This window comes from Macrobrachium rosenbergii, chromosome 12 (assembly GCF_040412425.1).
Source record: "Macrobrachium rosenbergii isolate ZJJX-2024 chromosome 12, ASM4041242v1, whole genome shotgun sequence".
NCBI classification, from domain to species: Eukaryota; Metazoa; Arthropoda; class Malacostraca; order Decapoda; family Palaemonidae; genus Macrobrachium; species Macrobrachium rosenbergii.
Genome location: NC_089752.1, coordinates 117,965,975 through 117,978,938, shown reverse-complemented (window position 1 = coordinate 117,978,938; position 12,964 = coordinate 117,965,975). Strand labels below are relative to the sequence as shown.

The 12,964-nt window shown below is 34.0% G+C and overlaps 1 long non-coding RNA gene across 1 annotated transcript; it reads right to left on the bottom strand.

Moving 5' to 3' along the window:
• Positions 1–5,877: 5,877 nt before the first annotated feature.
• On the bottom strand, positions 5,878–12,257 carry LOC136844285 (uncharacterized). The gene is made up of 5 exons (XR_010854808.1): positions 12,168–12,257; positions 11,561–11,652; positions 9,096–10,272; positions 8,369–8,483; positions 5,878–7,614 (listed from the first exon to the last, which is right to left on the bottom strand). It is a non-coding gene; the product is annotated as an uncharacterized lncRNA (long non-coding RNA).
• Between the last annotated feature and the right edge of the window lie 707 nt (positions 12,258–12,964).

Genomic DNA, 12,964 nt, shown 5'->3' with positions numbered 1-12,964 from the left:
ACATTTATCAAACTCGTTTTCAGCATTATAATCGCCAAACTTCGAACTATATCAGATTCCAAAACTTAATACACTGAATCCTAAAGCTTCACGAGCAAGGACTGGACTGAACCACAAACAATCATCATAAAAAGTACTTATTTAATCCTACACCACATATCTCCAGTAAGCCTCCTGAATGGCATTACTATTTCAACATTCAGAAAACCTCTACACAAATCCACTGACATCTAGAAAGGTAAGCTGCATATCAATATAAAACCCAGGAAATTTTTAACACTGTCTTGAGTTACCCAAGATCAGGTATGCTAATTTTAAAATCAACTGACGTTCTAGTGACTTCTCAAGGTACCATGACTCAGCAAGACTTGCCAAGACCAATATTGGAGCAATGAAAAGGCCACACCAATTATAAACCTGAATATCCACATCATGATAAAATAAAATGTCGCATCACATATTCTCCCAACAACAAAATGCTCCAGGACAGTTCTGTACCAACATTACACAAGTATCTCACATCAGACACATGCATCTCCAATTTTGGGAGCCAATGCATAGCTCAGTAAACCTATGCAACACTTTTTTCAATTTCTATAAACATTCAGAAGACACTCTGTGAACACCTAAAGCCACTTAACCATTACAATCTGACGTAAACATTTCAAAAATTGGTAATGAATATTGTTGTAACTTCTGTACGGAAATGACTACTAGCTTCTCAATATCATCTGATTCGTCTAAATCCTGACCAAAATTTTCGTGGGAATACTTTCTTGCATAGCATCTGATTCACCTAAATCTTACCAAGCTTTTCACTGGGATATTTTCATGTGAATTAAGCCTTGCATTAGAAAGGTAAACTAAAAATGAGGTCAGCTTTCCCACTGCATGATAGGGAAAACGTTTGTTATCAAGTCCATATTTTTGCATTCAGTCAAGTCTAGATTATTACCTCACATAGCCTCAAAATCCCAACATGCCTTTTGGCGAGGTATTTGGTGATACTGTTAGAACCTTTCCAATACAAAAAGGTCACACTGATATACATTACACTTGTCAACAAGCTTAGTTTCTGTCAGTATTATGCCAAAGACCTCCATAAACATTCCTCTAAGAAGTCTAGACATTACCTCACACAGCCTCATAATCCCAACATGCCTTTTGGCAAGGCATTAGGTGAGAGTATTAGAACCTTTCCAGTATAAAAAGGTCACACTGATACACATTACACTTGTCAGCAAGCTTAGTTTGTCAGTATTATGCCAAAGACCTCCTTACACATTCCTCTAGGATTAAACCAAACACACACACCCGATTTTGTCTAATTCTCTGACGATGTTATGAACTTTGTTAGGTTTCTCACACAGACTTCTAAACATTGGCAGTTGTAGTATTTATCCCTTCTTTATTTCAAGTACACGAATGTAATGTCAACCCTAAGACGTGGAGGTGTTTGAGCCCCCAGCTGGTACCCCCTTTTGGGAAGAAGGAATGTGTCCAAATTGTAATTAACAGTTTTGTCGTATACTTGACTGCAAGGATAACTTTTGGCTTTCCAAATGATCTGATAAACTTACTTTATATTCTTAGAGACAACTCTTTATTCTTTATAAATTGATTGAAACTTTATATCTTTTAAAATAAGATTGAGGAATATTTTCGTGTAAACTACTGTTTAAAAAATCAGTCTTATACATCTGCAAACATTTTTTTAAAAATTTCTGCCCAAGAAAATTATGCTTTACAAGTTATATTTTCCCCCATATTACATCACCAATTTGACACAAACTCAGCCAGGAAATGATATTTCAAATAACAGAATCTAATAATGAAAAATATATAAGTAAAATGTGACAGTTCAGAATAAAAACAAATTCCCCAAAAATGAGAATTTTTCTTGGATAATAATCGAAGATTTTGAAGTCATTCATATACAGTATTTTGACCTCTAACAATTTTAGTAGTCAATTATCTATTAAAAAAAATGGCCATTCTTATATATAAATATCACTGAAGACATTAAAATAACCCTGTCCACAAATATTTAAAAATAAATTCATACACAGCTCTAAGGACAGAACACTGTCTGCTACAGAGTCAACAAACTGTAAATGGTTAAAACGTTCGAGAGAATATATATAAACATCATAACCACAAATCTTTTGCTTAATTATTTCTCTGTCTTCTATGAGACTTACTTAAAACAATACCCAAGTTCTGTAACTAGACACAGGAGACAATCCGGTAAGAAATCTAAACAAAAACGAAAAAACATAGACAAAATGTATGTTGTACACATCCCGTAAACTCTCTAACAAGTTACCCATAGAGACACTGGACTTTTAAAAGTTTAGTTTTGGTGGGTCATCATATGCTTCGGGGAACAATATTCTGGTTGTTAAGACTACAATGTCTTCAGGCCATGTTTCATTTAAGACGATACACGTCAGCCAACACAAAATTTGCCCAAGATACGAAACTACATCCATAAATGTTACCATAGACCTACGCTTTGTCTTAGTATTCAACCTTACCACACTCACATTGGGCTCTCTGTACATAACATCATTCATTGACAATTTAAAACAGTCTAACAACCTTTACTAACAACATAAAAAACATACATATACATCTTGGAAGCCACAAGGAAAGCATAACAAGTCTTTACCCATCTCGACCAATCAGGTGAAAGCTTAGAAAACAGCTCTTTTTGGGGTCGGTTTCAAAGTTGGTAGTGACCTAGACTGGTTTTTATGGCCTCCAGCTGAGGGCACTCTTCCCCCCTCCCCCTCCTTCTTAGGGGCACTGCAATGCTGACCCCAAGGAGGCCTTTATTTTAAAATTCTTTCCAGTTTTGTGTATACAGTGTTTAAATATACATACAGTAGTTTATATACATATATATGAGGACTTCTGTACTCCAGCTTACGTCCCTTAACAATGAGCAAAAACTCCTTGTTTACAGGTTACAGGCTACAGGTTTACAGGTGAATGTTTAAAAAATTGTTATTTATAGAGACTGCTCCAGTTCTCACTTTGTACATTAACCAGAAAAAGCCTTCCACTCAAACATTAAGACAAGATACAATCCCTAACTTGATCACATTACATAACATAACCTTCCTTAAACATAACAAAAAAACTCCAGAACTCACTTAAAGGAAGTGGTGACAAAAAAAAACTATCTTTACATTCAGAGATTTACTTGATTTTCATACCTGAACAATCCTAAGATCCAAATATCTAAAATCATGTACAACTAAACTCCTATAAGAGCTTGAAGGGTCAAGTTTAGAGTATAAATTGAAGGCTTGAACCGAATTGAATTGAATATAGAATTTAGGCTAAAGGCCAAAGGAAGTAAGAAACTTAAGTGTGAAAAAGGTTAAGAGTGAAGTACTTAATCCCAGAGGATGTCGTGGAACTGGATCTTCAAAAGTTCAAGCGAAGATGCAATGCATTACTACCCTAATGCTATTCTCCTTATATTTTAATATATTTTTTATCTATTTATTAATTCGTCTTTCCTTTCTGTATTTCCCTTTACCTTCTCTGACTTCCTAACGAACACCATATTCTTTGGAAGCTTAAATTTCAAGTCAGTGGCCCCTTTAGTGGACTTGCTCCACATGAATAGGGTTCATCTTCCGAATAATAATAATAAAAATAACTTGTGAAGTTTAAGTGTATTTAGTGTAAGAACGTAAGCGTGAAAATGGTTAAGAGTGAGGTACTTAATCCCTGTGTCTGGAAGCAATTGCTAAGACTCCTTGGTGTGTGTGTGTGTGTGCAATGATTCTTCAGAAGACCATGTCAAGACTTCGGGAAAGCAAAGACTGGATATATATATATATATATATATATATATATAGAGAGAGAGAGAGAGAGAGAGAGAGAGAGAGAGAGAGAGAGAGAGAGAGAGAGAGAGAGACTTCCTGTAAACAGTGTGTGCAGATATTATTATTATCATTATTATATTATTATACAGAAGATAATCCCTTATTCACATGGAACAAATCTACAGGGCCCACTGACTGGAAATTAAAGATTTCAAAGAATATTATGGTGTCCATTTGCAAGAAGTCAAAAGATGATAGGAAATACAGAAAGAGATCAGTTATTAGGAAAGATAAATTAATAAGCTAATAAAACATTGTGAAAAAGTGTGAAATTCTTTCACTTCCAGTTTACCGAGTAGTGCTGTTAAATCTCAAGTGTTTCTATGTAACGGCTCTCTTGAACAGGAGACTGAAGATAAACCCCTTGAGGGTGTATTGTGTATTTTTAAGTATATAAAGGGGGAAATCTAGTCAGATAATTCAGAAGTAAGGCCAATGTCTGTTATTTCTGTAGCTAAGAACAAAAAAAATGTCTACTTCAGATTCCTGCCAAAGTTGGTGAATTAAGAACAAAGTTTAAGTTATTTAAATCAATTTAGCTAAATCTCCCTCTTTTATATCAAGTTTCTGTAGCTAAGAACATTCTATATCAAGTTTCTGTAGCTAAGAACATTCTATATCAAGTTTCTGTAGCTAAGAACATTCTATATTAAGTTTCTGTAGCTAAGAACATTCTACAGTATATCAAGTTTCTGTAGCTAAGAACATTCTATATTAAGTTTCTGTAGCTAGGAGCATTCTACAGTACATCAAGTTTCTGTAGCTAAGAACATTCTATATAAAGTTTCTTTAGCTAAGAACATTCTTTATCAAGTTTCTGTAGCTAAGAAGATTCTATATAAAGTTTCTTTAGCTAAGAACATTCTTTATCAAGTTTCTGTAGCTAAGAAGATTCTATATCAAGTTTCTGTGGCTAAGAACATTCTATATCAAGTTTCTGTAGCTAAGAACATTCTGTATTAAGTTTCTATAGCTAAGAACATTCTGTATAAAGTTTCTGTAGCTAAGAACATTCTATATCAAGTTTCTGTTGCTAAGAACATTCTATATCAAGTTTCTGTAGCTAAGAACATCCTATATCAAATTTCTGTAGCCAAGAACATTCTATATCAAGTTTCTGTGGCTAAGAAAATTCTTTATCAAGTTTCTGTAGCTAAGAACATTCTTTATCAAGTTTCTGTAGCCAAGAACATTCTATATTAAGTTTCTGTAGCTAAGAACATTCTATATCAAGTTTCTGTAGCTAAGAACATTCTATATCAAGTTTCTAAACCTAAGAACATTCTATATCAAGTTTCTGTAGCTAAGAACATTCTATATTAAGTTTCTGTAGCTAAGACATTCTATATTAAGTTTCTGTAGCTAAGAACGTTGCCAAAAAAAAGTACTGTATCTCAGGTTCCTGTGAATGTTGGCCATAGGGACAAAATTATGACAAATCTTACCAAACCTAGATTAAAATGTCTACACGTTACACCATATCTAAAGAGACATTGGATATCGTTTTAATTTTCTTGAAATGTTTCGGTGCCACTATAGACTTTTTTTCCAGTAGTTTTTAAGGCTAGATTTTTCTTTCCTAGATAAATGAAGGCTTAAGACTTGATGAGAACTAAGCAGTAAGCTGAAATACAGAAGTCTGTACAATATAACATCAATTACAAAATTTGGTATTACAATAATTCTTCCCATTATTCAAATTTTAAAAAGTTAAAAGTTATAACACTAACAGTTTTTAAAAATAACTGAACTGAATCTTGATCAATTTAGTATTACAATAATTTTTCCAGATATAAAAATTCTAAAAAGTTCAAATTTTAACAATAAGTTTTAGCAATAACTGAACTGAATCTAGATAAATTATAATTTTTTTTCCATTATTAGAATTTTTAAATTAAAAATTTTCTAATAACAACGGTTAAGTGAATCTTGATCTGATCAATTTAAACTCAATGGGAAGTCTGTGCAACAACTGACACTAAGTAAATAAATATATGAAAAATAAATACATTAACCTAAATTTATCTCCATATATCGAGACACTATTCTGCCCTAAAATGGAAAACTGCAGTATCTGCAAAATTTTCGAAATTGAGATATGCCACCTATTGGCCTCGTGAAACATAAAATGCACAGTTTACTGTAGTTTCAGAATGATTCTTCAATGCTTTATTTAGGGGGTCCCATTTGCGGTATATCTGCAAAATCAGTAGTAAGGCAAGGGAGTATCTACCATTTTTCTCAGTTTTGTATTTTTGCAGATAATGCAGTCTTCCATTTTGGGGCAGTATTGCACCTGAGATTCTGAAATTTTACGAAAAATAACTAAAAAAAATAGCAAAAATGATGTTCTCAGACAATTTACGTTAATCTGACAAGGTTCCCTTGCTGTTCAAACTGACATCAAACTGATAAGAATTATTACTGAAAAATTATGGAATACTGAAGCGTTTTAAGACGATAGCCCACAGCACTGGTAGGAAATTCAATAGAAAACTAAGCATCCTGTATGAAAATTATTTGACAGCTAGTAGCACTAGTAGGAAATTCAATTGAAAACTATGTATCCTGAAGTAGGCCCATTGTTGTATTAAACTTATCTGATAGCTAGTAGAACCAGTAGGATATTCAACTGAAAACTACGTATCCTGAAGTAGGCCTATAGCTGTATGAAATTTGATAGCTAGTAGCACTAGTAGGAAATTCAATTGCAAACAGTGTCCTGCAGTAGGCCTTTAGCTGCATTAAACTTATGTGACATTGAAGAAAAAGCTACTTGATGGCTAGCAGCATCGCTAGGAAAGTCATCTGAAAACTAAGTATCCTGAAGTAGGCCCATAGCTGTATTAAACTTAGAAGATATTTAAGTCTAAGCTACTTGATGGCTAGTAGCATTACTAGGAAAGTCATCTGAAAACTAAGTATCCTAAAGTAGGTCTATAGCTGTATTAAACTTGTGTGACTCTTGAAGTCTAAGCTACTTGATGGCTAGTAGCATTGCTAGGAAATTCAACCGAAAACCAAGTATCCTCAAGTAGGCCTATAGCTGTATTTAATTTACAGGACATTTAAGTAATAAATTGATGTGTCATGAAGCATGGAAAATAGCTAATATTCAATAAAAAAATCTAAATTATCTATGTATCTGGAGCACTGACCAACTTATAACTGCTAGATTCAAGCAAAGGCAGAACTATGTATCCTGTATCATACGTAACCACTTGAAAGCTGTTATTAGGATTACAAAATTTATGTACAGTGAAAAACCTATGTATCTATGTATCCTAATACATACTGATATGAGACTAAGATTTATTAATTTACATTGAAAATCCTAATGCATCTATGTATCCTAATACATATTTATATGAGACTAAGATTGAGTCATTTACATTGAAAATCCTAATGTATGTATCCTAATACATATTGATATGAGACTAAGATTGAGTAATTTACATTGAAAATCCTAATGTATCTATATATCCTAATACATATTTGAGCTGTCAGCTGTCATATTGCTTATTATTATTATTATTTTTTTTTTAGCTTGAGCCATGTTAAGGCAGCCGTCTTCTCTCGTTCATTCTTTTGAACTTGAATTGTTTCTTTGTTGAGGAGAAAGTTCTTGTGTGTTATCTTGCTGTTGTTGTTGTTGTTCTACTTTCTTTGTAATATCACGCAAACAAAATGCTCCAGCTTTTATCTAATTTCCCTGCAAGGAAAAAAAATTATATATAGAAAGCACATAACTGAAAAATGGACTTAGAAAACTATTAGCCTAAACTTTCCTCCTACTGAATGGATCGAGTTATACTCTCTCTCTCTCTACTAATCGAATATTAGACCCTTACATTTTTTATTCATGTCATCTGTGAAAACAAACGTTTGGCTGAAATTTTGAAATTCCAAATTTGGAACAAATTATTTCCAGCTCAAAGAAAAATTGGAGGGTTCATGCAACGGACTAGTGTGCAATAGGCTATCTTGCTCAATTTCTAAGCTTTATTATGGACACAATACCTACCATTTTACTAAAAACTAGATCAGTGAAGAAAAAATTAATTATATTCCTATGCTTTATGGTTAATTTTGGATCCATTGTGCATAAGCCACATGATTCTTTAGCATTCAGTAGCTTAATTGTGCATAAGCCACATGCTTCTTTAGCATTCAGTAGCCTGATTGTGCATAAGCCACATTATTCTTTAGCATTCAGTAGCTTAGTTGTGCATAAGCCACATGCTTCTTTCGCATTCAGTAGCTTAACTGTGCATAAGCCACATGATTCTTCAGCATTCAGTAGCTTAATTGTGCATAAGCCACATGCTTCTTTAGCATTCAGTAGCTTAACTGTGCATAAGCCACATGATTCTTTAGCATTCAGTAGCCTGATTGTGCATAAGCCACATGCCGCTTTTAGCATTCAGTAGCTTAAAAAAAAAACAAGAAGTGATAAACTTCCTTACCATTCCGGAGTAGCCTAACTGGCCATGATATTATGATATGGTCTAGGAAAATCTTGACATAATAATTGCTCTGTCGTAGATCAGATGCTATCAATCAGTCAAAACGCCCAGAGACCTGAAAAACAAGATATTTATTAATATATATTGATAATTATACCTAGTGCAGTATTTAGGGGCTAAAATTCTGAATAAATAACGCAGCAAGTCTATGCAGTGAATTGATAAGCCTAGGCCTATGTGTCTGTCCTTACAAGAATAATCTGGAATACCAGTATGCCTAATACTGCTGTATCTAGAATCGGTCAAAACGCAAAGGGACCTAAGAAACAAATTTTTTTTATTATTAATATACTGATAATTAAACATAGTAGAGTATCTGGGCGCTAAACATCTCGACAGGTAATGCAACAAGTCTACGTAGTGAGTTGATAGGCCTAGACCTAAGTTCCTGTCCTTACAGGTATACTCTAGAGAACTTTATCTAGTTGTCATGATACGCTTTGAACTCTAGATTTCTTTTATATCTGAAATGCAATATATAATATATATGTGTATACAATATATATATATATATATATATATATATATATATATATATATATATATATATATATATATATATATATATATATATATATATATATATATATATATATATATATATATATATATATATATATATATATATATATATATAAAAGATTATGCAACTAGTGAGTGAACCTACCTTGGTTCCACTGGCTCTTGATTCCACTGGTTCCTGGTCCTGATCCAGATTCCACTGGTTCCTGGTCCTGATCCAGATTCCACTAGTTCCTGATACCGATTCCACTAGTCCCTGGTCACACTAGTCCCTGGTTCCACTAGTCCCTGGTTCCACTAGTCCCTGGTTCCACTAGTCCCTGGTCACACTAGTCCCTGGTCACACTAGTCCCTGGTTCCACTAGTCCCTAATCCAACTAGTCCCTGGTCCCACTAGTCCTTGGTTTTACTAGTACTTGGTTTTACTAGTCCTTGGTTTTACTAGTCCTTGGTTTTACTAGTCCCTGGTCTCACTTGTCCCTGGTCTCACTTGTCCCTGGTTCCACTAGTCCCTAATCCTACTAGTCCCTGGTTCCACTAGTCCCTGGTCCTACTAGCCCCTGGTCTTTCTAGTCCTTGGTTCCACTAGTCCATGGTTTCACTAGTCCCTAATCCTAGTAGTCCCTGGTCCCACTAGCCCCTGGTCTTACTAGTCCCTGGTTCCACGAGTCCCGGGTCCTACTAGTCCCTGGTTCCACTAGTCCCTAATCCTTTCAGTCCCTGGTCCCACTAGTCCCTGGTTCCACTGGTCCATAATCCTACTATCCCTGGTCCCACTAGCCCAAGATTCCACTAATCCCTAGTCTCACTTGTACCTAGTTCCACTCGTCCATGGTCTCACTTGTCCCTGGTTCCACTAGTCCCTAGTCACACTAGTCCCTGGTCTTACTAGTACCGGGTTCCATTGGTCCCTGGTCAAACTATTCCTTGGTCCCTGGTTCCACTGGTTCCTCTGAACCTTGGTTCCACTGGTCCTTGGTTCCTCCATTTCCTGGTTCCTTGTTCCACTGGTTCAGTTCCACCAGTCCTTGGTTCCACTAATTCCTTGTTCCATTGGTTCCTGGTTTCAATTGCCTTTGGTTCCACTGGTCCATGGTGCCACCAGTCCTTCGTTCCAGTAATTCCTGGTTCCATTGGTTCCTGGTTTCAATTGTCGTTGGTTCCACTAATTCCTGGTTCCAATTGTCTTTGGTTCCAGTAATTCCTGGTTCCATTGGTTCCTGGTTTCAACTGTCTTTGGTTCCACGTCCCCGTCATAACAATTCTAATTGAAGTCTTATCAGTGCATCTACAAAGCCGATTTGACACAACCCAGTTCGTCTCTACGCAAACAATTTAAACAATAAGAATATTTTCTAATAAATGTTTTCTGTAATTTCTTCAAACAATCACGATTGTTTATCAAAACTGTTTAATATGAATTGTACAAATCGCTTTTACAACCAGTTCGAAGCTTGCTTTTTACCATTCTCGTAAATTAATGTAAATATTTCTAGCTTTTAGCTCTTAAATTCATAATTTCTTGACTCTAATATAAATATCGTATCAAGATTGATTAATTATGGCCATATGTATAAATGCATAAATATATTTATATATATTACAACTATATTTAAGTTAAAATAACTCAAAATCTAGTAGGCCTACTTTTTACAAGTCTCGTACATTAACTATTAATTTTTTTTTTAGCTTTTTACTGTCAATTAATTTCTCGTGATTCTGATATAATTGTTAATTTTCCTAACTCTTTACTGTTAAATTAATATTTCGTGATTCTAATATAATTGTTAATTTTCCTAACTTTTAACTGATAAATTAATAATCTCATGATTCTAATATAATTGTTAATTTTCCTAACTTTTAACTGTTAGATTAATAATCTCATGATTCTAATATAATTGTTAATTTTCCTAACTTTTTACTGTTAAATCAACAATTTCGTGATTCTAATATAACTTAATTTTCCTAACTTTTTACTGTTAAATTAATATCTCGTGATTCTAATATAATTGTTAATTTTCCTAACTTTTCACTGTGGCAATTCTATATATTAGCTCCGCGCCTTTTTTTACTTTTTCAACTGATTTTTTTTCTACACTTTTTGGGGTTCTGGTACTGGCGGCGCATCTGTTTGTTGTCGGCCAAATGGAATGTCCCTTCGCCGTGTTTAGTATTGGCCGGGGGGGGGGGCGGCGGGTTACCCCATACGTTAACAAGTTATTGCACTTGCTGGACGAGATATGAACCGTTCGAAACAGACGTACCCGTACTCTGTCTTGTGAAGATCGGGTATGGAAACCCCTTGTTGGATGGACTTCAGGGGTTGATTACAGGTTAATTACACGCGAGCGCCAAAAATTAAAGGTAAATTCATATTTAGCAACCAAAAAACTACAGAAAAAGTCAAGTTATAGTGCCGTCGCCGCCGCGGAGCTACTATATAGCTCTACCGAATCACGAGATATTAATTTAAGTCCTCCATCAAAAAACTTTTTTTTTTTACCGATTTATCAAAATGCTCTATATGCAAATTTAGCTTTATGATAAAGGAATGTAACGGATTTGTTTACGAGAAGTGACGTTTGATCAGCAGTCAAAATTCTTATTTACTTATTTCACTGAGTTGTGTCAAATCGGATTTTTGGTTGTAGTGAAACGACACAATTCAAGATGGATGGCTGTTAGCTCTTGAAACGAGATGTCTGTAAATAAATACAAAATGACCGATAATAATAATAATAATAATAATAATAATAATAATAATAATAATAATAATAATAATAATAATAATAATAATAATAATAATAATAATGTAAGTTAATATAAGTATGATTGCATCACCGTAACTTAAGCTCACTTAAAATACCGTATAAGTAGTGAGTATTCATTTCAAAATATCGTAGACAATGAGTACCGTATATACTTTTTCCATGGTAAACACCTTTGGAGAATATTAATATCATATTTACTTACCTTACCTATGTCAAAGATATATATATATATATATATATATATATATATATATATATATATATATATATATATATATATATATCACGAATACTTATAATAAAAATCATCACATCAATGCCACTGATATTCAGTTATTTACCTGCCACAAAAAATTCGAATACTGAATCACTTCACGCCAAATTTCCCTCTCCGAAAAGTAATATATCATAAAAACTAAAACCCTTTGGTTAATAGAAGCACTTACGAGTTGAATAACATTAAATAAAATTGAATTTTTGGAAATATTCAATAGATTTTAGCCATGAACACTAAAACACGTCCGCCTCGTCTCAGGTATGAAAGGTAAACTGACGTTTCCGCCCAAAAGTTCTCTTCAAGTTACCTGTTGAGTTAACTACGTATTGGGTGATTCTCTTAAAAACTACCATTAGTGAGACTAGTGCAGTACGGCTTGAGAGAGAGAGAGAGAGAGAGAGAGAGAGAGAGAGAGAGAGAGAGAGAGAGAGAGAGAGACACGATAAATTTGAGAAAATATAGAGATACTAAGACGTGTGGGGAGAGATTGATTGATTATGGCTGCTAAATCTTGACTTATGGAGAGAGAGAGAGAGAGAGAGAGAGAGAGAGAGAGAGAGAGAGAGAGAGAGAGAGAGAGGCTTAGATCCTTTATATATATATATATATATATATATATATATATATATATATATATATATATATAAAATACCATAGCTTTAACAGTCAACATCTTTAAGATTATAATCTCTTTATGTGAAAGATTGGGTGTCTAACATTTATGTTAAAGGAGTAATCTGTTTCCCCTGGGCGGTCCTGGCTTAAGAGAGCATCAGAATGAAGAGGTTTCCACACCCGTCACGCCTGACCTGTATAGCTTCCTCATTTATATTATCTCTTGAAATAATTGTCTTTCACCTGATTTATTTTCTTCATAAAAAAGAGTTATTCGATGTCATAGTCTTTGTTCTTGTGGCTTTTTCAGCAGCAGTAATTTTGGATGTCTTCTTCCAACACCTTTTTAAA